Below are 27,565 nucleotides of genomic sequence, written 5' to 3'. Positions count from 1 at the left end.
TCTTTTAAGAAAAAGCGGAATAGAACGAACATAACATTTTTTTAAGCCAACAAGAATAAATGTGATAGCTTAAAATATTTTCTTAAAGAAGAAATAAAATTCTTAGAATATTTACAGAAACAAAAGGGTTAGATTTTTTTTTCCGCTGAAGGAATTTTGGCAAAATAAAAAATCAAATATTTCACTTGATTGAGAAAACTGAAAAAAAAAAAAGTTTATTTTCATAGGTAGAGGAGAGAAGAGGAATGAGTGGGGTAGGAGGAGTATATGAACGAGAGAGTGAGAGAGAGTATATGAACAAAAGATAGAGAGTAGAAGTGGGGTAGAAAGGGGCACAAGGAGAGAATTAGGTGTTTAAAGTACAAAAAGTGAGAGTAAGGTAGAAAAACAAAAATTTGTTAATTGTTAAAATGTAATTAAAAAAAAAAAATAAAAAATCAAAATTAAGCTCACATACCGTATACAAAACTGGAAAAAAAAAAAAAAGATTGAATTCCAATAATTTAAAATTCATCCATCATAAAAGATCGTGATTTTTTGTATTCCTCGTAATAAAATAAAAATCGCACTATCATTATTTTCAGCTGAAGGCCAAGAATTGCCGCCAGTTCTTGAAATGAGATGCATGCTCGTAATAAGGCTCTTTCAAGAAGGAAGGAAACCGACTCTTAAGATGGAAGCACGTCGAGAAAGAGAAGTCCGAATTCACAACCATTACACCATTGGTTGTAAATCCCATTCAGAAATAAATTTACGCATGCGCACACAATACAAAAACAGAATTACATTTTATTAAAGTGGTTAAAAGTATAGAAAATAGCCAATCATAATTGGGTAGGGTTACTTTATGTAAAAGTGTCCATCTTTGAAGGTCCACTTGAAACCCATGGTATCATAAAATACTTTCACTTCAATCTATTGTTAAATTGCGCATGAAAAAAAAAAAAAAAAAAAAAAAAAAACACGTGAAGAGCAAGAACCCGAGTGGGCGATTGCCTCCTCAACAATAACGGTTTCACTTGAGGTTATAAAACATCTATTACAAAAACAATGGAAATGTTTGTCAAAAACACGAAGGGGTATAATCAAGACCGTCTTAAGGCCACGGTATAATGCAGTCATATTTATAAATTTCAGCTAATCAGATTGTTAAATGATTGACAGGTTCTGATTACTTGTTAAGGACGGGCGAAAAAAAAAAAAAAAGGAAAGATCTGGAAAAAGCTGATTATGGTCTGAATAAAATGATAACAATCAAATTGTTTTCATTGGCTGTCTGTAACTGGCTTGCTTTTAAGAAACAGGCTTGAAATCTTAAAGATTCAGAGAGCTAAAGGTTTTCACTAAGAGAGAACGCTGGACAGCAGAAATTGAGAATTATTTTCTAAGGTGGATTGAAGTCCCAGACAAAAAAAAAAAAAAAAAAAAAAAAAAGATTTTTATTCTTTAAAATATTTATCATTTAGTTTTTGCAATATTTTAAAAATGTTTTCAAAGATGTGACCAAACTCGTTTTATTTAAAATTCGCGCCAAACATGTACATTTTTTCCAACTGCAACTCTCTCTCTCTACGAGTAACTCTCTAAAGTTACTATTACCAAACCAAAATATTCTCCGTAAAAAAAAAATCATTTCATAAAATTATTTGGTTTTCTAATATTTTCAAATTAACCTTACGAAATAATGTTTTAAAAGATGTGACCAAACTCTTTCCTCTTTATTCTTTAAACTATAGTCAGGAATCTGATTTTTTTTTAGAAGTTGGCTTCTCCGCTCTCAGATAGGGAGTCGGAACTAGCAGGTATTATTATTATTTTTTTTTTTTGCCGAAGTTGGAATTTAGAATTGTAATTTTTTTTTTTTTTAATTTAAAAAAAAATTTCGAGTCGGCTGAGAAAATAAAAATCTTTTATACTAAACCTACTGTTTTTCTAAGATTTTTTTCAATCTCATAAAAATACATACTAAAATATTACTTAGTTTTGGTATCGAGTTGTTTTAATTCATCTAATTAGCTATACTTCATTGACAATGTTGTAAATAAGCGATCTTTTACTAAGTTTCTATCCTTCACTCTCATAATATATTGATGCTAGTGCAATTAGTTTTTCATGTCTGAGTAGTTTAAGAAAAACATCTCTTTCCGTCTAACCTGCAGTGTGTTCGGACATACCATGAACACGCATGTAAATTCGATAGAAAAATAATACGACTCTTTACTTCTATAATATCTATAAGAATGCTAATAGGAGACTTATTTTTGTAGTAAATATATCTAAATATATGTCTATATAAAATAAATATTGTATGAATATACAGGGTTCAGGTTGTAAATATTTGAGTCTTCTAGCGTCTGGCTTAGTCACCTTTGATTTTGTCCTCAATGTCTTTAGTGTATTTGTTCCAGTTCATGTTGCTTGTGAATGTTAAGCCGAGGAGTTTATTTTCACTTTTGATAATGAATAATCATCCGCCTTTGAAGGTCTGAAAGTTGTTTTCAGCTCATTCCTGTTCACGTGATCATTAAAATCAAAGTGACTAAGTCAGACACAATAAAAGTCAAACGTTTACAACTTCAACCCTGTATATTCATACAATATTTATTTTATATAAATTACTATAAGTTTGCACAAAGGTTTATATAATAGCTCAATAGCATATACTGCGACTGGAACTTAATTTAACCGGATATAATTATAGTTTATTAAAATACATTTTATTTACAAACAATTGTTTCTGCCCACTTTTGTAAAGATTCACTAAGAAAACACACAAAAAACACCCTGCATTAAAGATTTTTTAACTCAAAATACTGTCTGATCTTTGTCTTAAAAAAATCGTCCCAGTAGTTAAGAATGTTTGCATAATAGTTAAGCTATCATATCTAAAGAACGAAGAGGTTTTGGGTTTCTTTCAACTGACTAACAAAAATACATAGTTTATTTGTTTGTTCACCAATACGAAACTAGAAAACCATTCAGGCTTTCCCATGTTTAAAGAGTTTCAGCCTACCCCCACCCCATCGTTTTTTTTTCTCTATATAAAGAATTTTACATTTCTATCTGTAGTTTAATGGATAAAAAAAAAAAAATGAACAACAGGTATTCTTACGATGCGCAACTTTTTTTTTTTTTTTTTTACTTCAACATCAAAATCGACAGAGTCTAGACCATTCTTGTAATGACCTTTTCCCTGTTAATTGCGATATGATAGTCCTGTGCAGTTTTAGGAGGTCCACTTTCTCAAGCTTTGACTTCTCTCCTCGAGAAGGGGGTTAGTTTATTGCAAACTGTCTGAGGGAATACCGATAGAGCTATCCCGGTATTGTCTGTAGGCTGGAGTGCTCCTTGGAGCTGCCGACTTTTCAATCCCACATTCCTGACACTTGTATCATCTTTCTGCTTTCTTATACGTCCATTGAAACTGAACGTTTAATGATGAAAGTGCTATTTTAAACGGAAGTGTGATGGACATGAATATGCAAATTTGAGCACCATTAAGAGTCCGAAATGGCAGAATAAAAAGGAGAAATTTTTTGCTCTAAAGACTCGTTTTCAGATGCCACATATTCTGAGTGTTTGTTGTTAAAAAGACAAAAAAAAAAAAAAAAAAAAAAAAAACCCAACAAAAACAACCAAACAGCAAAAAAAAAAAAAAAACAACAAAACACGATAACAAAACACGATGACAACAAACAAAAAACGACGACAACAAACAAAAAACGACGACAGCAAACAAAAAACGACGACAGCAAACAAAAAACGACGACAGCAAACAAAAAACGACGACAGCAAAAAAAAAACGACAACAGCAAAAAAAAAAAACGACAACAGCAAAAAAAAAAAAAAACGACAACAGCAAAAAAAAAAAAAACGACAACAGCAAAAAAAAAAAAACGACAACAGCAAAAAAAAACGACGACAACAGCAAAAAAAAAAAACGACGACAACAGCAAAAAAAAAAAAACGACGACAACAAAAACGACGACAACAAAAACGACGACAACAAAAACGACAAAAAAAAAACGACAACAAAAAACAAAAAACAACAAAAAACAAAAAACAACAAAAAACAAAAAACGACAACAAAAACAACAAACAACAAAAAACAACGAAAAAAAAAAAAAAAAATTGTCAGCTTTTTCCAAAACGGAGATATTTATTTCAACTATAGGACGTAGAACAATTACAGATATCTAAAATGGCTGTTGTGATAGCAACAGCTGTGAGTATATCTTAGGCAAGTTTATAGATTTTGTCAGTCTGAATAACTGGTGGGTCATGGGTGTGGTAGGTAAGCGATAAAATTATATAGCGCTTACTCTAACTCCCACATTCGAAACATTTTAGCCAAATAAGCGAGAACCATCACTAATCGCTAATATTTTAATGGTACCTTTGCAAATAATAAATACCCAGATGGATGCCAAGTGTTAATGATGGATGTTTTTTTTTTTTTTTTTTTTTTACTTTTATGGAACTCGCTCTGGACATGACATGATCCTGATCTACATTAATGATCTTCCAAATCACATCCTTACATCATTCGGAGACATTTATGACGACACTACAATCTATGGTAGCACATCAAAGACCGTAAGCGACCAAGTTTTCCCGGATTCTCTTTTCTCTGATCTTGAGTATGTGGTACAATGAGGAAAGAGGTGGCTGGTTACTTTTAATGTATCTAAAAGCTTCTATCTTTACAACATCTATGCTCTAATCCCCATCTGGCATCAATTAAAAGCAATGGCGCTCGTCTTAGAGAGGCTTCATGTTTTGACAAGCTTCTGGGCTTGACCTTTACTCCTGACCGGAAATGGAACATGTACATCAAATCCATTGCTAAGGTCGATGGAAAAATGGTAGGATCCTTCTACCGCTCCAGTAAGTATCTCACTCCTGATGCAATTCTCTACCTATATAAAGCCAGGTACTGCCAATGATGGAGTACTATTGCCACATCAAGGCAGGATAAGCTGCTAGAAGCAGCTTATCCTGCCTTGACAGAGTTCAAAATAGACTTCGTAGCTTAGTGGAGGATACCCTTTTCTCTTCCCTGGAACCTCTTTCCCACAGAAGAGACGTTGCGAGCCTGTCTCTTTGTTATTTTCATGGCAAGTGCTCAGCTGAGCTTCAATTTATGGTTCACATCTTGTCAAACTTTCACACAAAAAGTCAAAACCACTATCAATAATTTCACACACTCTTTATCTGTGCCTAAACCTAAATGCAGATTCCACGAACAAAGCTTCTTTCTTACAACTGCACGCCTGTGGAATTCTCTTCCAATTGCCTGTTTTCCAGCTGACTACAATCTGATTGTCTTCAAGTCCAACATAAACAAGTTCTTGATGAACCGTTCCCCTAAGTAATCCAATTTACAAAATTCCCACTACTTCCGTTTACTACGCTATAATCACATTGACCAATGTATACCCATTAACCCTCATCCTCGAGTGGCCTTCGGGCCTTGATAAATGATTCCTGTGTAAAAAAAAAAAAAAAAAAAAAAAAAAAAAATACTTGATGTATCTTGACCTTATTTTCATGGCAAGTGCTCGTCTAAGTGTTAGGTAAGAAAGGCTGTATCCACTTGCTTACAGGGTTCGATTCTAGCCTTTTCCTAATATCATTTTCACTTATCTAGTCTGCCTTACTTACATGAGAAGGGGACGGCCCTTCTTATCTAATATGAGCTCCAATCTATGGTTCCCCCTCTTTTGCCTGACTTTCACGAAAAACACTCGTCTAGCTGAAACTACTATCAATCCCCCCCCCCCAACTCTTTCTGTGCCTAAACCTAAACACAGATTCCACTAACAAAGCTTCTTAGAACTACATGCTTGTGGACTACAATATGATCGAAGGTGGGAAAGAAAGGGGAAAAAACGTGACATCTAACCCGTTCGGCCACGAGGGGAGAGGAAGTAAAAACTGTGTTAATTTAAGGGTCATTAAGTTGACAGGTGTGCGAATTTAATGATAATGAGGTGCATCATATTCGGCAGTTAAGTTTTGCTGCAAGGCATTTCTCTTTCCAATTTTAGCTGTTTGTTTACCCAAGATAAAAATTGGGGGTGTCCATTTGTGTGCAGTCAGCACCAACCCTATTCAGGATTCCGAAGGAGAGAAGTTTCATGGGAGTATGAAATTCACAAGCAGTCCCCAGTCGCATGTATATCCCCGTTAGGAAAGATGAGGTTAGGTTTTGCAACTTTTTGCAGGGAGGTGTCGACGTCCTACATACAGCACCTCGACTTCCCAAATTAGTCACCCATTTTAGTAATGACCAGGCTCAACGTTGCTTAACTTTGGTGATCTGACGGGAACCGGCGTGTCAACATGATTATGCCGTATAGGCATACGCTGTCCATTTGAAAAGCAATTATCTGATATGATGGTTTTTTACCGCATTGATCAAAGCCGATTTGCTCTGTGGACGTCCCTGCCATGAATGCCAGGGAATTGGTGTGGATTCACTTTTGCTTTTTTATATTGAAAAGCGAAACGAAGACGCGCCGATAAAAAAAAAAAAAAAAAAAAAAAAAAATCTCGAAAATAGTGCGTAAAATCGGGAAAATTAAAGATAGACGTAACTTCCGTTCGTAACTCGTAGATATGATTTAGACTATATACAATTTTTCAGACGGAGTGACCCAACCGAGCGCCCCCCCCCCAGCCTTTGCCGGACATACACAAAAAGTGCACACGCACACACATTTTGCCTTATATATATATATATATATATATATATATTATATATAATAATCGATAGAAAATTGACTATAATAATATATATGAAATCTGCATGAATTAAAATATCATATCTAAGTGTATTTTATGACCGGGCTACGCTGGGTGTCCCTACTAGCTTACATAACTACTTTAGCAGTTTTAACAAAAGAGCTACAATAGTATCAGGGCGTCTTCGTTTACACTGAACATCCACAGAACGCCAACATTAATATATTACATATGAAGGATTCCGCTATGGAATTTCCACAGGTCCCGCTAGTTTGAATTTTCATCTCTCGCATTATCTAAAGTTCTCATCTCTAGCATTATTCTCATAACATTTCGGCCCATGTAACCTCTAACCTTCTTCAAATGTATCTTCTCAAACTCTGGAATCTGTCTACAGAATCCTTTATTTAATCCACACAGATAGCATGCTTTCGTTCTGTCAGCTATGCTTGGATAGAAGTCTTAAGTAATTGTTTTCTTAGTATTATTAAACTGAGGATTTAACCTTCAGAAGAGTGTCACTTAGAACTGAATTTTACTTTATTATGCCATGGATCCTTGCAGACTTGGTTATATGGAATAAGTCAGAGAGAGTTGCAACCTTGATTGAAGTGAGTGTTCCTAATGATGGCGGTCTTAACAGAGCTGAAAGAGAGAAACAGACCAAATACCAAGGTCTCATGTATGATATAAAAAGAAACTGGAACCTAAAGGGGATATCGATCATACCAGTTATCATAGGTGCCACAGGACTTATGAAGAAGAACCTGAAGTCCTACCTAACTAATATTCCTGGTGAACCAAGTGCAAAAGAGATTCAGACAATTGCACTTAAGTTAAGGGAACAGCGAGGATACTAAAAAGAGCTCTCGGTTGGTTTCAATAAAAAAGCGGGGCAATGTTGGCAGCTGGTTTGGCTGCCCCATACCCGGCATTACAATCTTCAAAGGAAGAAAAAAAAAAAAAAAAAAAAAAAGTAATAGACTTGTTTCGAGTTAATAAAATAATCACTGGACATTTTCTGACTTCTTTCCTTTCTATTTCTTGCATCACCTCAAAGTATTTAATCTCCCTCTTATCGCCGGAAGATAGGGAAACTAGGCCAGTGCACATAAGATGGCACATACTGCCACCTTAAAACTTACCTAAGTAACTGTCTGTATTCCCCAACAAAGACGCCTCAGGAAGTTAACTCCTTCTCAAAGCCAGGTAAGGCCTGGAAGAGTGGACCTCCTAAAACTGAATGGAGCCTTACAGAAAAAAGACTGCCATCGTCACAATGATCCAGTTTCTGTTGGACTGATTGCCGAGGTTGGGGTGAAACTGATGATTGGTGTAAAAAAATAAAATGGTTTTCTTGGTCTCAAATTGCCAACATTAAATGATCTCAGTTAATTCTTTTTCAACCAATGAGAATACAGATAATTCGTTAGTTCACGATTTTCTTATTGAGATGGATTTTATTAATGTAGAGCAATAATTCTTGGTAATTTTTTTTTTTTTTTCCTCATTGAGGTAAAGAATTGCTTCTTTCAAATTTAACTCAAGGACCATTTCATAATTTAATTTTTGTTGAAACATTTGATTATAATAAACTTGTAAAGTATGTACCTATACTATAGTTATATAATTTCAGCGTGTTTTTATAACAGTACTATATCCTTAATATTGAGCATATTTCCCTCGCTTGGATCAAATATAAAATAATATTTTATTACATTTTAAAGAAAATACAAACACACGACTGAGATCTTGCAAAATTGTTATTTATTTTATCTACCGCTATATCAAACATGAAGCTTCTGATTAAAAAAAAAGATTTGTTTATATAAAGAATAGAAAATGCATGCAAAAGGGTACATTTTCAAATCGTACACAGATATACAAATTTACTTATTAAACCAAAGTCAATATTGATTCAATTAAGCTTCATGATTATCAGTATTAATCGAGCACATATAAATTCGCAATAATTGAAGCAACTATATTATTAATATATTATAACAAGTTTATCATAAGATGTATGTATTCTAGTGTTCAACCGTTTCTTAACCATTTGGACAAGCGTAAACATTATTTCCTGAAAAGATATTCCAAAATGGCTAATCAGACAAACTACAACTGTAATATATACATAAAAAAAAATTTATACACAATTGTGCACATATATAATATATACTAGCAAAAGTACCCGTCGTTGACTGGGTTCAAAAACACCCGATCATACGTTGATTGAGATTGTCGGACCGACTTCCTCATCTTGGTTGTTATAGTCACGTTTCGACCGTTTTGCCCTCAGAGAAAAAAAAAATACAGACAATTACTAACCTATCATACTTTCATAAATCAGAGTCCATTTTCTGTAGGCTATGAAAAGGAAGGGTTGTAAAGAGATAGCTTCGAATTTGGGGGTATCAAAACCAAAGCAAAATATGATGAAAGTAAAAATAAAATAGATAAACCCCATAATTTATTATACCATACCTGTTCACACTGAAACACTTATCACAATATTCTGTGGATCTATATTAAAAAAACCTTGTTAAACTTTGACATATTTCCATTCTATGGAAGTCAGGTGCGAACGAACACTCCCTAATTTTATTATACTATATTTCTTCAAACTGAAACATAATTATCAAAGTATACGTACGCAGATAGATATGAAAAGTCTTTATTAAAGCTTGTGCCTATTTCCATTCTATGGAGGTCAGGCGCGAACACAGACCCCACAATTTTATTATACTATCTCTATTTGTTAAAACATACTTATCAAAGTATTCTTATGTACATCTATATCAAAAACACTTGTAAACGGTTTTTTTTAATTTTTTATTTCCATACTTTGTGGACCAGGCACGAACGTAGACCCCACAGTTTTAATGAACCACTGTTCTGCCAGATCAAACATACCCATTCCTGTGTCTCGATACATCTATCATTATATGTAATCAGTTTTTTTTTTTAAATAGTCAACCATATAGCAGCCTATTCGTGACCAGACACACACACACCTTTATATTATAGATATATATATTGATAAACCTGTTATAATATATTGTTGCCTTGGTTATTGTTAATATGTTTTCATTTTACTTAAATCAAAGTTCTCAGAAATCAAGCAGACGTATTTCTATTACTTTTGCACATGCACAAATTCATTCATAGCTTGAAGTGATTTAATTTTAAATAGCGCTAAATGTGTTGGATCTAGCTGATGGCACACAAGTTATTTTTTTAATTTTGGAAATCAGTACTATATATTGGCTCTGTAATACGAAATCTGTACGGATTTAAATATATCTAAGCGTATTTTACGACCGGGCAAGGTCGGACACCCTCTCTCTCGCTAGTATTAATATAAAATAACACCACAATTGGTAAAGTTAAAAAATAAATAAATAAACGCTACAAACTGGAAATTAAAAGATTAGAAAGGAAAGGAAAGCTTCACCATGGGAAGAGAATGCCGGATTTCTTTTCAAATTCATTTTAGGTAGTGAGGGTGGAGTAGATATCAGTTCTATTTGCTTTCTCCCATCCTCTAAACATTTTAAATCATTTTATCCCATAGTTTTTATTCATTTGCCAACGTCTGAGTAACATATATATATATATATATATATATATATATATATATATATATATACACACACACACACACATTGGTCTTTATTATAGAGTGGAAGATATACCTACCCAGGATATTATTTTCATTCATTTACTCAAGATACTTGGAAATTACAATCAAGCCATGTTAGATAAACAAACTTTTGTTGAATTTCTAGTTGCTACGTTTCTTTTGGATTATTATAAAAATATTTTTGTAAGAGTTTGTCATTATTTTCACCTGCCGTTTCTCCCTCCTCCCTCATTCTAACCTGGCCATAAACCGCATTTTCCATTAACTACTCCAATGCAATGTTCAAATTTAAGAAAACCAGAGTTCATTCACATAAAAAAAAAAAAAAAAATCAACCTTTAGCTTGCTACAGGCACATTTCCTCACCCATTAGGAAACAAAAAAAGGGGGCACACAGCTGGTGCGTATTTACCTAAGGTACCCCTCCCCCTCGAAAAAAAAAAAAAAAAAAAAAAAAAAATAAATAAATAACTTTGGGGATTGATGTTTCCAAGGTCCTCCAAAAAGGCATCCTTATTTTGCCAAGTCTAATGTTTTTTTGTGGCCATCAAGAAATAAAATCCCTGCAGATATCAAGTTTTTATTTCTTCAGACACCTATCTATCGTTGCAAACATTAGAGGTAAGGGGATATTAACTGGGGTTCGCCTTGTCATTTTTTTTGGGGGGGGCATGGGAGTTACTTTGACAATAAAATTAACAGTATGAACCATATTTAAAATGGCCTTTTCCCCTGGTGACTGAGGAACAGCTAATGTCCTGTGCAATTCTAGGAGGTCAACCCTCCACGGCTTTTGGATGAAGCAAGTTTATTACTTCACTGACTGAGCTACCTCTATTTAGGCAGTTTTTATAATCCAGAGTGCTCCTCTTGTTTAAGGCACTGGAATGCCCCCCCCTCCCCCGCACAACTTCCAACCTTGTTTGACATATTTGCTTCCTTCCCACCGCAGGAATAACACCTATGGGGCTGACTTAAACCATTAGATTCTTTATTTGGAATAAGGTATGGTCCTTCTTGAGATGTATCTTCCTAAGAATAACCTTCTCCTTCAAGTGGGGTAGTGATTTAATATAGGGTCATTTTAGTGACGATTGACCGAGACGTCTCAACATGGGAATGCTGATGGGTCCCGCTAAGTTATTTTGTATCTGACCAGAGTGTTTACTCTTGTGAGTAACCCCCCCCCCAACCCAGGGGGGGGGGTATGATTTTCTGCATATTCCAGAAATGGGATATAAGTGAATCACAAAAACCAAAAGGATTGGAACATCACCCCCCCCCCCGCAAAAAAAAAAATCCACATACCTAGTTCATGTTGCCCCCCCCCCCAGGAATCCCCACTTCTGAATTTTTTTTTTTTGCTTCATGCTTTGTCAGTGTTAGCGCTATTAATAAAGATCTATTACTAAAATATTCATATAAATATACTAACAGATACTACTCGTATCCTTGGGACACAGAAGGCAGTGGGTGAATGGGTGCATGTAGAGGAATGGGCTAAGAAAGCATAACTATATTACCTTTTGGAAGTTAGCAAGTGATGTTTTAAATCCAGGCATGGTACACAAAGGTCCTCTAGTTTTAGCTAGAAATACATCGATTCCTTCATCAATAAGCTGTAAACAAGTTCTATAAGCTAATATTGACATAGCTAATTTCTTCCACTTAACAATTCTTGAGGGATCTTAAAAGATGTCTTTGAATAACGGTTCTACTTTAGCCTCTCAATTCTGCTTTGAAAATTGTTTTTTCATCCTGTTCTCCTTGTCTTATGTAATTTATGTAAAACTACAAAAATCACACCTTTCTTCCCATCTCATCTTTGTTACAACTGAGCAAATTTTTTCCAGTTTGTGGATCTCCTAGGCTCCAAAAATATTGGTTAGAATCGCACCAAATGATCTGGTTTAGTTGTTTAATGGTATACCAATCATTTTCGTATAAAAGTTTTATGCTTTATATTTTCAAATATTTATTCATGGTGTTTGGTTTGGTTTTATTCTAGAGAATTTTTTTAGCTTTCCAGGACATGATTGAGCTTTGCAAAGGGGGAAAAAAAATATTTGGTGCATTTTAAATCGAGAAACCGGTATCTTCAGACAACCTGATCTGGTAATATTGCTAATCTTTCTCTACTCTATAGTCATGTTCATGGAAGGTGCTCGACTTGGTTTCAATTTTTGGTTGCTCCTTGTAAGACATTCACAGCAAGAACTCTTCTACCACAACTGCAAAGAACTAACTTTTTTGTGTGCATGACGTCAAAAAGAATTTATGAAGTTTCTTTCCAAGAACTTCCTGTGGAACATTACCATAGGATTACTTCCCTGTGGATTACAATTTGGTCATCTTCCATTCAATTAACTCCCTTCAATATACCTAGTCATGAATAAAGATTTAAAATGGAGTCAAACGTGGAAAAAATTAGTCTTTACATATCATGAAAATGGCGGCCATATTTTTTCATGTATTACTACAAGTTGAATTTATTTTATAGAATCAAAGCTACTGGATGAATTCATGTAAATTTTGACGAACAGTATTTTCCCTTTTTGTATACCTTTGAAAGTAGATGTAGTCTGCTCTTTAAGATGTCGTCAAGGGTTCGACATGGCTGAGAAAGCTTCTCCTTGGCCTCTTCCCTAATAAGTAAACACAAAGGTTTCTTGCTATTTTCTATCTTACAGTCATATTCCATTTAGGTGTAACACTGCAGCAGCACCAAATTTCAAATTTATATTGAAAGAAAGAAAGAAAAAAAAAAGACAATACAAGATAACACAAGAATAAAACAAGACGAGAAAATAAAACCGTGTATTCCTCATTGTCTTTTTTGTTCTTTATGTTACAGATCTGCTCTTTCTTCCAATATAGCAAGTCTTCAAACAAACAAAACGTGAAGTTGTTTTACTCCAATCGATACTATTTACTTTATTGTAAGTAAATAAATTGAACCCAGAACATTTTGTATTGCTGTATTGTTTCAGTATTATGTTACTTCTTGGTATGATAAACAAAGCTGATTAACCATCCCATACTTTCAATCTGAATAAAAAAAAAACTAGCCAGAATAAAATACAAAGATGAAGAAAAATGGCTGTGTAAATGTTTCCAATTTCCAACCAACCCTTAACACACACGGGTCAAAATTACAATAAATATCATTAATTACATATATGCTTTTACGACACACTTAGTTTAGTGGCGGCGTCTGCAAGGCGAAAAACGCTTTGATTGTTGTCTTTGAGACATTGGTGACATCACTAAACCCAAGAGATTTCGGAAGTCTAACCTAAGTAGGTTTTGATTTAACAATTGCTATTAAGGGCATGTACTGATAAAGAGAAATTCCAACAGGTCTTGGTAAAAAAAAAAAAAAAAAAAAAAAAAAAAAGAGGTGTGTGTGTGTGAAAAAACGGAAATGGAGGGGCAGTGAATAAGATGGGTGTTAAAGAGAAAGCAAAGGGAGCAGGAGTCACAAGTGAATTCACCATAGGAACATGAAATTTGGTAAAAGAAAAAAAGTCTCTTACTTATGAAAACAGTCCTAAAAGGACAGCAACTAATTGGAAAGCTGCACATCTAAAAGAAAAAAAAAAACAAACAAACAAATATCAAAATACAATATAAAAGCAGTAAATATTCACAAAAAACAAAAAAAAACAAAAAACAAAAAAAAAAACAAAAAACAAAACAAAAAAACAAAACAAAACAAAAACAAAAAACAAAACAAAAACAAAGAAAATTGACAACTCATTTATTGCGTTTTTTATCAACTATTCCTGAACTGTAATAATTTTTATTCCATTCGTGAATTGAGGAGGAAAAAAAAAAAAAAAAAAAAAAAAAAAAAAAAATCACAATTTAGATTCATGTATATTTTTCGAACTCGACTAAAATCAGAATAGTAGAGAGGATATCTTGGTACAATTTGTAAATGCATAATTTTATTTACTACAATTAAAAACCAGTAAAGAAAACCGTGACAATAATAAAAAATGTTACATTGGATTTACTACTACAATGCTTTCCTGTAAGCTCACCTTGCATCTCACCGACATTAGCTTAATTTGCCAACACCTAAGAAAAAAAACAAACGTGACTGCTCCCACTCAATATAGACACATTTTAGTAAGAGAAATACACAAAAATAATAACAGATTAAACATTCTTGCAGCCATTTACATTAAAACTAAACATTCCACAATATTAATTAGTAAACTAGTCAAAATTTTTAAGTATCTAGTGCATAGCAAATTCTTAGATTTTAAACACTCACCCCTTTCGAACTTTGTATGTGTTTTGCATGTAATCACGTTTGCATGCAACATTTAATCACTGCAGATGCTAATTTTAAAGTCATAAATAACTATACATTAAAAACACCAACAACTAAGACAGTACTAAAGACCAAGACTAACTCTAATGATAATCAAATCGAAGGTAGGCTTAAAAAAAGTAAAATCGAATAAGAAATCCGTGGAAATTAGATGCATCAATTAATTTGTCTGAATTAAGTGTTTTCATATTCGGTAGGGGTCAAACTATTCTGTAATAAGACTTTCTCTCATTTTTGAAAGTTCCCAATTCCTTTTAGCATTACTTATCCTTTTCAATGCAAGAAAGAAAGTATTTTTCCAAAGAATTGATAGGTCTCTGAAGATTTCTTTGATATATTCATGCCACTCAATGAAACACGTAAGGTGCTACATATCAGAAATAAAATATGAATGTGAAATAAATTGTGGGTTTGAAAAGTTTAATATCGATATATATGCTCTGAAAGTGTAAATCCATTTTTATTGAGCTTAATTGTGGCAATTTAGAAAAATCCTTAATATATACAATAAAAGATATATACACACACATATATATTTTATAAACACACGTGTGTAATATATATATATATATATATATATATATATATATCCAGTAACTCTTGCTTCTTTTTTGTCCCTCAGTCCTCATTTCTGACAAAGGGTGAAGAAAAAGCTGCTTCCCAGGTTGGTAGTACTTCGGTAACAGTAGTCCGAGATGTCGGAAATTTTCTGTCTATGTCTATCCTTGCGGCCATGTCACTAGTAAGGGTGCTGGAGGTAAACATTTTCATCTGGGCTGACGTTAACCGCCTGATAGTCAGGGACTTGAACCTTGGAATAACCACGAAGGAGGCTGTCCTATCAGCAGGTGCAAAGTACTGGGGCTGCTGTATTGACATTTGGTGAATGGATTCTGGACTATGCAATAAAAAAAAAAAAAAATTCCTATCTTTCCTCTCTTACTTTTCCCTCTGTTCTGCTCTAACCAAGTATGCTGACCTGTTCCACAAACCCCAAAATCCTCAACATGAAATATCTCAAAAAGAGAAAACATGAATAAACGTAGAACCCCATCCTCCTACGTAGATCCCTACTACCATATCTCCAACATCAGGGGTCTACGTTCTAACCTTCCAGAGGTTGAAACCTAATTACAGGAGACAAAACCTGACATATTCTTTCTAAGCGAAACTGGAATAGGGCCGACCACTTCCCTAGATGAGTTCATAATTAAAGGATACTCTAACCTAACATCTAAATCTGACCCCCAAGATCGCCACGGGCATGGAATATGTGCCTACATTAAAGATGGCTTCCCATGTGGCAGGGATATCTCCAGAGAAGACCCTAATCTACCTTATATGTGTTTCCGGATTGCACTTGCTTACACCACCGCATTTATATTTGCCCTCTATCGCCCCCACAACAGTGGAGTTACTGTCTAAGAGTATATCAGAAAAAATTGACCACATCCTGTCTGCTCATCCCTCGGCTAACATTCACATTTGCGGTGACTTCAATGTCCATAATGTGGAATGGCTGACCCACTCAAATAAGACTGATGAGGAGGGGAGGTTCTGTCAGGATTTTGCCATTGCCTATGACCTCACTCAGATTGTCCGCGAGCCCACCCGTGTGCCCGATAGTACCGGTTAGTTCGCAAGCCTCCTAGACCTTTTTCTATTCATTTCCCCTGACCTATGCTCATGTTCCGTTCTATCTCCTCTGGGATCCTCCGACCACTGCGTCATATCTGTTTAGATAAAAATGAAATATAATAAATCTACAGACGTACCTCTCCACCGTACTGTATACCGATACTCTATGGCAGACTGGGATATCTTCCATACATTCATATCTGATATCCCTCTCCATTCCATGTTTAAAAAGGATGTCCTCTATAGTATCAGATCTGACTGAATGGTTACTTGTAGGCATAGGCCAATTCATACCATCCAAAAAATTCCAACAAAAACCTAACAGCCAGCCATGGTTCTCCCCCGAATGTGCTGCTGCCATCGCACACAGAAATCACTTTTTCCATAGCTACCAACGTAATAGATGCACTGAAACTAAAGCTGCTTTCAGAACCGCCAGCAACCACTGTGAAAGAGAAATCAAAAATGCAAGAGAACTATATGCGCAATCCGTTAAGTCCAAAGTAGCTGAGCAGCGGCTTGGTTCCCACCAGTTCTGGCAAATAGCAAATAGGATCTTGAACAGAAACGTGCGCTCTATCCCAACCATTATCAATGGACCAGAGGTCATCTCAACAGCATCCGACAAGGCCAAACTATTTGCCAAAAACTTTGCGGCAAATTCTACCCCGTGTGACGAAGGCCATCAACTCCCCGTATTTCCTCCTACAACAGACAACTCGCTATGCAACATACAAATATCTGTGCGTGAGTCGCCAAGCTAATCAAGAACCTTGACTCCAGTAAAGCAACTGGTCCTGACGGTATTCCAATTATAGTGTTAAAAAAATTACAACCAGAACTTGCCCCCATACTTTCCAAACTGTTTAAGCGTTACCTTAAAGAGAAGTGCTTTCCAACACCCTGGAAAACCTTATCAGTATGCCCTGTATTTAAGAATTCAGGTGACAAGTCATCCCCCTCTCAGTACAGACCAATAAGTCTCCTGTGTGTCATGAGTAAGTTGCTGAAATCCACAATAAATAGAGAAGTAGTCAACCACCTCAGCAGAAATAACCTTAGCGACACGCAATATGGTTTCCGCTCTGTTAGATCTACAGCAGATTTGCTAACGGTTATATCTCATAGGATTAGCAAATCTCTCGACAAAGGCTTCATTTCTAGGGCAATTGCTCTCGAATTATCAAAGGTCTTCGATGAGGTTTGGCATAAAGGCCTACTACACAAGATTTCCAGCTACGGTATAACTGGAAATGTTTTCTCTATCATAAAGTCATTTCTCTCAGATAGGCCCATAAGAGTAGTTGTTGATGGGCAGAAATCAGAGGCCCACAGTATTAATGCTGGAGTTCCTCAGGGGTCCATACTGGGCCCAACTCTTCCTGATCTCCAGCAAAACACATACTAAAATCTTTCGCTGACATCTATGCTGATGACACGACCATCTATGGCAACATATCAAAAGCCGTAAATGATGATGTTCTCTGATTCTTTCTCCTCTGATTTTGAGCGCGTGGTACAGTGGGGAAAGAGGTGGCTGGTTACCTTTAATGCGTCTAAGACCAAGCTCCTATCTCTACATCATAGCTCTGATCCCCATCTGGCATCAATTGAAATGCATGGCTCTCGTCTAAGGGAGGCCCCAGGATTTGATAAGCTCCTGGGTTTGACCTTTACACCTGATCTTAAATGGAATACATAGATCAAGTCTGTGGCCAAGGTCGCTGGGAAAATGGTGGGATCCTTCTACCGCTCCAGAAGATATCTCACTAATGATGCAATTCTCTATCTATATAAGAGCCAAGTACGTCCAAAGATGGAGTACTGCTGCCACATCTGGGTGGGGGCTGCAAAAAAACAGCCTATCCTGCCTTGACGGCTTGGTGGGGGATGCCCTTTTCTCTACCCTGCAACCTCTTTCCCACAGAAGAGACGTAGCAAGCCTGTCATTGTTCTATCGTTATTTCCATGGCAGGTGCTCGTCTGAGCTCCATTCTCTGGTCCCTCCTCGCCAATCTTTCTCAAAAAACACCAGACTAACTGAAACCACCGTCAATAATTTTCCCCACTCCCTATCTGTGCCTAAATCAAAACGTAGATACCATGAACAAAGCTTCTTTCTTAGAACTGCATGCCTGTGGAACTGTTCCGCTTGCCTGTTTCCCTCCCGACTTCAACCTGGATGTCTTCAAGTCCAACACAAACAAATTCCTGATGAACCGCCCCCCCCCCAATGACACCTTACCAATTTTCCAATACTATTGCTACACTATCCCGTTGATTACTGTACACACAATAACCCTTATCCCTGAGTGGCCATTGGGCCTTGATAAGCGGTGAACCCTATGTAAAAAAAAAAAAAAAAATATATATATATATATATATAAAATGGTTGTTTAGCTTGGTTTCTTAAAATGTAGAGTAATTGAAACCAATGTGTTTATTAAAGAATGCGCGATGGAGGACAGCAAGTATATCGTATGTTAATCATACAAATATTATTGGTTACATATGTGCATACATGTTTCAGTGCTTTAATATTACTCCTTTGTTTTTTTTGCCTGATGAGGTGGTCTCTCCGAATTGAAATTGCGCTGAAACACGTACGCACATATATAACCAATAATTTTTGTATAATTAACACACACACACACACACTATGATTCTCTATCGATTATTATATTGTGTCCAACATAGTAGTGATTTCAAAAATTACAAAAAAAAAAAAAAAAAAAAAAACTGGACTTGGGTACCATCAGCTAGAAACGAAACCAAACAATTAAACTCCAGTGTATTCATTATCATTTCACAATGGGCTTAGAGAGGGATAACAAGCGAATATTTACATATAGCTTAAGAAAACTTCTTGTTTTTACTGTGAGAGCATGTATTCTGATTTGTACTAGTATGTGAAATTGATATTAAACTGAAAAATAGGACCGGACAAGACGAGGCAAAGATGTTTTTCATCTGTGAAAAAGTGGTGAATAATACTGGAGAGCTAATTTTTTTTATTTTTTTAAAAATTTTATTTCGATTCTAGCTGATGGCACCCAGATCCATTTTTTTTCTTTTGTAACTTTAAATCACTACTATACATCGGATACAATATAATAATCAACAGAGAATGCTAGTGTATGTGTATTTAATATAATATAATTTTTAAAAATGTAATTATCCACTGACACGTGTTTTGTCGTCTACGACTCAGAGTGGCTGAATATAGTGAGATTTGAAATCGGGACCCCACGGTAATGAGCCGAAGCCCCTTACCTTTGAACCATCTCGCCAAGGATCAACTTCTTCACCATTGTGAATGGTCTGTCCTGTCCCTTTGCAGTGTCCGCATACCAAATGTTCCCTCGTCTTCATGACACCACGATTATGTTTATTCCAAAACTTGTAGAAGCAGTCTGGCAGATTGTCAAACTAGTAGTTGGTTTTTCTGGCTTTATGCAGTATTGTCTGAGAAATTTGTTGTTGGCTTCAATACCAGACTGAAGTTGAGAAGACCAGTGGCCCAAAAGTTTACTAACTCCTATCAAAAAGTACAGCATGGTCCAAAACATTTTATTATTTTGTTCAAGCTGGAGATGAGACATCCTACTGGATGGCAAACATTTGTTATCTCATACATTCCAAACAAGAGATTTTTTTAAAGATTCTAGCCGTCTCTTTAAGTGTAATTGTTTTAATTTCTCTTTCAATTGGTTCACGGGATACATTCACCAGGTAGTTTTTAAAATTCTATTTCACTAGTCCAGTTGGTCCTATAATTACTGGAATGACGGAGATCTTCCTAAGATTCCAGTTTCTTTTCATGTCGTACCTAAGACCTTGGTATTTCGTTATCTTTTCCCTCTCAGCTCTGTTTAAGCAAGCATCATTAAGGGGACATTAAGGTTGTTTTTTTGTTTCTTCTCGTCTCATATCAGTATAATAGCATCCGTAAATGCAGGTTGATTCGAATGTCTTGTTACTCCTTCAATAATAGAACAATTAACAAAGTACAACTACTTAAAATATCAAAATGGTCAAGGTTTTGCCACAAAAATTCTGTCAATGAAAGTGAATAAACTGGACTCATTTGTTCTTTTTATTACTGTATTTTTCTTGTTCTTATTTGTTAAAGTGAATAAACTAAATGCAAAACATTACATCGCTCTTTTACTTGTTGCTTCTTTAGTAGAACTATAAGATCACTCATGAAATATCCTGTATTTTCAATTGGAATGAAAGACTGCCTAAAATGTAAAATATTAGAACAATGGGAAGTTTAACGTCGATTTCACTGCGTCTGGCTTAGTCATTTTTTCGATTTTGATACTCACATTATGGATGAAGACAGAAAATTTTCAGACTTTCAAAAGCGAACGGTTATTCTTTTCCAAAGTGAAAATCTGCAAAAATGTCTAACTCTGTTATCAATTTTGTTTTTTAATGATTACAAATCATCTGTTTGATAATGTTGCAACTTTGTAACGAAAAGGTCTCAAAGCAGCGGTTATTCGCCATAAAAGAAACAGGTAAGATATCTATAAAAGTAAGAATGTGTGCGCCCGTGAGGATACTTATGAACCTATATACTCAACCAATATTTGATCTATAGACTTGAAATTTGGTAGATAGGGTATTCAGATATGTGGAAATTTTTTAATCGGGTTTTCATAAAAAACAAAAACAAAACGGGCTGTTAAGGGGTTAACATTGAAAAATTGGTATGTGGGGAGGGTCATCGGATTTTAATCTGTTTGATGAATGCACATGCATGAATCGTTCACGTGACATATGACTTATGTTAAGAATAAGTAGGTTTGAAAACACTTTAAAGTCGTGTAAAGCTGGCCTAATGGTTATAGTACTTGACTCACTGTCTAGGTTTTGGTTTCGATTTCAGCTAGAGTTTTTTTTTGTTTTTTTTTACTTACAAGAAGTGCACTGCTTAGAGAAACAATACTCGCATGCACATGTCTCAGTTCCCTTTTTTTTTTTTTTAATTTTTTACTTTCTTTTACTTTATTTTAAAAGGAATTTAGCGTCACGTTTAATACCTATGGTATTTCTGTTTGTAATAAATAAGAAATCTGCTTTAATTAAAATATAAATATTTATGCGCATTTTATGGCCGAGCAACGCGGGAATGCCTGCTAGTATATATATATATATATATATATATATATATATATATATATATATATATATATATATATATATATATATATATATATAAGTAAATAACCATTTGACAAATTGTTTAACGACCACATTTATGTAAAGAAAAAAAGAAATGGCTCAAAGGGTTTGCAACTTTTGAACTGTCTTTGAAAACAATGCATTATTTCTGGCTAGCGATATAGAACAATGGATTGAAAATAGGTACAAAAAGGGACCCACGTCATTAACGACGAATTCGCCCCCAACACACGTGTCTAATTACAATAAGCATCAACATTAATTACAGATATACAATTACGATACAATTAGTTCGTTGGCAGCGCCTGTAAGGCGAGAAACATCGGATTGTTGTCTTTGAGACATTGGTGACACATTACGAAAGCCAAGACGTTTCGGAAGTCTAACCTAAGTAGGTTTGACTTGACAATTGCTGTTGAGGACACGTGGTACTTCATAAAGAGCGATTCTGTCAGATCTTAGTCACAAGTCAAAAAAAAAAAAAAAAAAAAAAAAAAAAAAAAAAAAAAAAAGAAAGTGCCTGGAGAAAAGAAAAAATCGGACAGGGGGTGGTGTAATAAAGAAAGGTGCGAAAGAGCCAACACAACAGGAGAATTCAGTTCATTAATCTTCAGATATCAAAGAAAGAACTTTTTGACATCTTGTTATAATGGCAACTTAGCATTCGTAAATAAAACCACTATTGCTCAAATATCTATTCATAAAGTATGTTTATATATTTGCATGTATAGAATTCACTTCTAAACAAATTAACTGATTATAATTTTTTTTTAAACAGCGTAAGAGATCATAGTGTAGGCTATATTTAGTTTAGTTCTATGCAAAGGTAGCAAAAAGCAGGCGAAAGTCTTCATGGGCATAAATATATCTCCGAGTTTTTATGAAATTTTAGTAGATATAAGAAATCAATAAATAAGTTCATTTTTTTAAAGAGCATTTTAAATTATTTTATGGGTGTATTGAAAATTCAAATATTTCAGATTTGTATTAAATTTGATCCATAGTCATTAAAGACCAATTAAGCAAGGTTCTATGAGTTTCAATCTGTTCTTAAGACCAATAAAATAAAATAAAATAAATAAAAAATAAAATACATAAAAATAAAATATCTGGGAACGTGAGTTTTGTTTTTTTACATTTATTTTTTTAAAATTTTCCAGGCAACGCTTAGACAAAGGGTTTTGTTAGTGTATCTTAAATTTTAGACATTTTATGGAATCAAGATCACAATGAATTTTGATCAAATTTGGCATAAGGATTCGAGACATGAGGTTCAATAACATCACATCTTTATTTCAATGCAGAGGATATATATATATATATATATATATATATATATATATATATATATATATATATATATATATATATATAAATAAAAAATGGAGCAAAACTGTCCTATTCAGGGAATCAATTTTACCCGTTCTGGGATGGGTATTCTAATTACGTAATCTCATTCTACTGCAGAACGGTGGTCTGAATGCATCGCCACATTGAATAAAAGGGTTTCAAGAAAATCAACTTTACGGTATTACTGGACGAATACTTAAAATTATTTTTATATAGAAAAAAAAAAAAAAAAAAAAGAAAAAAGATGCAGTTCGTTCTGGATTGTGCAACATCCAAACATTAATGCAGGTGTGACTCAGAAGTCGATAATTTGGCCTCCATTATTTCTGATCTACATAAATGACCCACCCCCGATGCAATCACGCCGGAGATGAATATATTTACAGAGAACACGTTCTCTTAACATGTGGGCAAATCGAAGGAATTTATCTCTCTTCCATGACGAGAAGGTGTAATACAAGAGTTGGAAAGGAGCACTTTTACTTGGAAAGAAAAAAAAAAAAAAAGGCATGCTTGGGCAGCTCGGTCAGCATTTCCTGGTAGAGGCGCCTCAGGCGATTAGCAATAAACTAAACCCCTTCTCAAAGAGAGAAAGCAAAGCCTGGGAAAACCGACCTCTTTGTAATTGCACAGGACCAGCAAAATGCCACAGCCAACAGGAATGAGGTCATTTTAAAAATGGTTTAGTTTCTAATGGCTTTGGTACTGAAGGGGAAAAAATCCCCGGGCTAGTGCACGCACATTTACAGTAATGACCGAAACAAACTTATGGAATACTAATGTATTGTATATAATATACTTGTATTTGTTAAAAGATAATAAAAATGAACAAAATCTTTGCTTTATCGTCGTTCAATAAGTATACCTGGATACGACATGCAAAATTGTCAACTGAGAATCCTTTCTGGGCACTACACTAATTTTGATTGTGATGGCTTTCTTCAGTTCAAAAATAGATTGGGGATCGTTTGCACTGGAGAGAAAGAGAGGGGGGATAGAGAAAGTAAGATAGAGAGCAGAGCTTTAAAAGAAAGATTACAATTTTTAACGGTTTTGATGTCAGTGGTCCCAGACAGCGCCTGACAGCCACGCAAGTTTAATATAAGAAATGAAGGAAAATTAAGTGTTAAGAACCAAATAGTTACCCCCCCCCCCAATCCGTTAAAAAAAAAAAAAAAAAAAAAAAAAATACCGATTAAGGACATTACCTCTCTCACATGACACAAGGTTATGTGGGAGTTGGGGATGGACATCTTGCTAGAGAAAGCAGAAATAGTGGGACAATTGAAAAAAAGATTACAACATAATTGTGCAGCTTAGAATTAAGGAGCCCTTCCCTTGTTGATTAGGGTTGGTCAAATTCACCTTGGTCAATTAGGGTGTGGACAGGAATAAATTGGGGACTAAAAGAAAAAAAAAGCAATTAAAGAAATAAAATAAGTAGCTCCTCCTTAATAAAATGATAATTATAACACAATCACTCAGAGAATGAAAACTTCCAAAGTCAATTATCCACCTGACGAGCAATTACTTTAAAGTTATCTACTTAAAAGAAAAATCAGTATGTAAATGAGACCCACCGTATTCATTCAGTCTCACACACACTTTGAAGAGCATGTCTGTCATAGGAGTTCTTTAATGTTTTCTTTTTTTTTTTTTTTTTTGCTATTAAATGAAACACGTGCAAGACTCATAAGAAAAATTCAGGCATTTGCATAAAATAAAAATTTATGAGCGTGAATTAATTACATCTTTTGGTTTTTGGAATGTGAAGTAATGATTATATATATCTACTATTACATAGAAGTCCCTTTGTGTGTGCGTGTGAGTTCCTTCTTCACAGGTTCCAAAACGACTGCACCTATTTTTTGAAAATTTCACAAACCTACTTTATATGTCTGGCAATGTTCTTAGATATGCTTTGTACAGAAATTCATCGGATAAGTATCGAAAATAGAAAAAAATCCGATCTTAAAAATAGCTTTTCTCATTAAAAAAAAAAAAAAAAAAAAAAAAAAAATTTTTTTACAGGGAAATATTTTACGTCTATCCTGCAAAGGGAAATAATCAGTGTTGCTAATTTAGCAGTTTTCCCGGCTAGACTTGGAGCTTTCGTTTGCAATCTAGCAGGTAAAATTTTGATCTAGCGGCTAGCAGGTTTTTTTCTAGAAAATGTTTAGATATTTGACAGCCACAAACTCGTAATTTAAGATTTAAAAACTAGGAAAAGCGCTTGAAAATATTTTAAAATCTAACCTAAACTCATTCAGACAGATAATAAAAAAAAAAAAGTAGCATTTGCCTTTTGTAACAATTATTTGACCATTTTTTTTTTTTTTTTCGGTTAACCATTCTTAAACTCGCTATAACCAAGTACTTTTTTATTGAGGCAGGGGGCATTCTACCTCTAGAGATTAAAATACGATCTAATTCCTCCCTTTAAGTATTTATTCACTTGCTAGAAGTGTAGAAAAATTAACAGTCTAAAATTATAAAAAAGTTAACTATAAAAAAACTTATACGTAGTAGAATTATCTACTGACATGTATACTGTTAACGTGCTAAACTAAGTTTTTTTTTTCCTAATTTCAAAATATGCTGTCCTCAATCTTAAAGGATTTCTTCATTGACCAAAGACAAGATAAAGTATAGTATCAGAACAGATATTATACTTTAACATTAATTTTATTTGGGAAAGTAAAAAAAAAATATTACCCAAACCGAAAATAAAATGATATTGTAGAATTGGCAAATATTTAAATCTTAACTTTTAAAAAATTTTTAAAAGCTGACAAAAATATACTTGATTGTGAATGGTGGTGGCCAGAAAAAGTACTGCCTAATTTAATGTTAAGAAACACCCTTATTTCCAAGGCTTCTTCCCGGTTTAGGATCCAAAACTTAGGCATTTTTTGTGATGGGAGATAAATTTCACATGCTTAACTTTTTAAGGTGATTTTGTGTGTTTTAATGGCATTGCGAGTCAGACTTAGGATTAGACAAGCATTAAAAGATTAGTTATGTCTCAAAACGTTAGAATGTCCTAGAAATGAAGGATGATTTTAATAAACATGTAAAATTGATTCCCCCACTTTAAATTCTAAAATATTTTTGGAATATTCACACGTAATCCCCTAAAAAAAGCAAAATCATTTTTGATGGGGGATAACTAAGGGTCCTTATCTGCTTTTAAATATAGATATAATTTATTTTTTAAATCGACAAACTAAATTTTTTCTCATGTGTGTGTATGTCAGGTCATGTCATATGCTACTGGTACCATGTAACACAGTACTACCTGCCTCATGGTTGGGTTACCTGCGACTAAAATGGTTCCCCTACCAGACTTGTTTGGTGAGAAGGGCGGCTAGTCTCCCTGAAGCATTAAAAACAAGACCTTCCAAAGGGCGAATGAACCCTTTTTCTGGGTCAATGGCCAACTAGCACCGTGTAATATTTGTGTGTGTGTGTGTGTGTGTGTGTGTGTGTTGGGGTGGAGAGGGCTCCTGTAAGTCGTGGTGAGGGCAACCTTTCTAGGAGAAGCAAATCTGATTTAAAAAACCCCATAAAGCGGGAGACCAGTACCCGCACTAAGCTGGTCTGCAGTTTAACTTGTTGCTGGCTATCTTGCTCTTGCTTGTTGCTGGATCTCAACATTTTGAACCGAGAGAGAGAGAGACTTAGCTGTCGTACAAAGCTAAGACTCTGTAACATCATCTGTGTATAGATACTCCCTCAGGTATTTGTCTATTAAAATGGTCCTGTGGCGATGGAAGTCATTTTTGGGCTTGTGTACTTTAAGTGTCTGAGGGAGTGGCACTCGTCTGACAAGACGTTGTAATCATATATATATATATACACACACACACACACACACACACACACACACATTCTCAAAGATTTTCATCTTGCGCTATTTGTGCCATTTTTACCTACCCTCACCAATCTCCCCTTCAGAATGGTTCTAAAAATCTATCAATTTCCGTATAACTTTGGTGCCTGTGTTTTGCGGATTACAAATATTAATTTTTCCGATATGCGAGGAGAATTCGGCAGTATTAAGTATTTTAGTACGCCATTATTGTGACGTTTAATTTGTAATATATTTTCAGTTGAATTTTTATTATATTAAGCACTAGCAGGCTGCCTGGCATTGCCCGATTCTAAAATACGCTTAAATTTATTTTTATTAATGCAGATTTCGTATTCATTACTATATTATATTGGACCTAATATATATTAATGATTTAAAAAGTTAAAAAAAACCCAAAAAAACTTGCATGCCACCAAGAATCGAAACCAAAATGTTTAGCTTACGATTTACTTTTTCTTTGACATTAATGCCTGACCTATGAATGCATGTTTGCTGCAAAGCCAAAATTAAAACTTGAACCAATAGCTATTACGTTACACATGCATATGCGTAATGTTGTTTGACCTTCACTTGGAAAATTTAATTTTTTTTTTTTTTTTTTTTTTAATTTTCACACTTTTGCACTGATTTTCTCCGGTTAAAACTCAAATATAAAGTTTAGCATGGGTTTGAATACCCTATATATTAAGTTTCATGTCTGCAGACCAAATTTTTTAAACTATATATAACTAATATATATATATATATATATACACATAAACCTATAGAAAGAGGTTTG

General features: G+C 34.5%; 1 protein-coding gene across 4 annotated transcripts in view; it reads right to left on the bottom strand.

Moving 5' to 3' along the window:
- Positions 1–27,565, bottom strand: part of LOC145239749 (uncharacterized) — a 162,760-nt gene that overhangs the window by 55,316 nt on the left and 79,879 nt on the right. For 2 of the 4 annotated variants that reach the window (XM_080103152.1, XM_080103155.1), the window contains exon 2: positions 13,927–13,975. The exons of 1 other annotated variant lie outside the window; for it this stretch is intronic. The gene's annotated coding sequence lies outside the window, so the exon portion shown is untranslated. Of the gene's footprint in view, positions 1–457; positions 637–13,926; positions 13,976–27,565 lie in introns of those variants that run through there. One more of the 4 variants, XM_080103153.1, reaches the window with a different exon arrangement.

This window comes from Euprymna scolopes, chromosome 19 (assembly GCF_053919585.1).
Source record: "Euprymna scolopes isolate OS-2025 chromosome 19, ASM5391958v1, whole genome shotgun sequence".
NCBI lineage: Eukaryota > Metazoa > Mollusca > Cephalopoda > Sepiida > Sepiolidae > Euprymna > Euprymna scolopes.
This window is presented reverse-complemented; position numbering and strand designations above follow the sequence as displayed.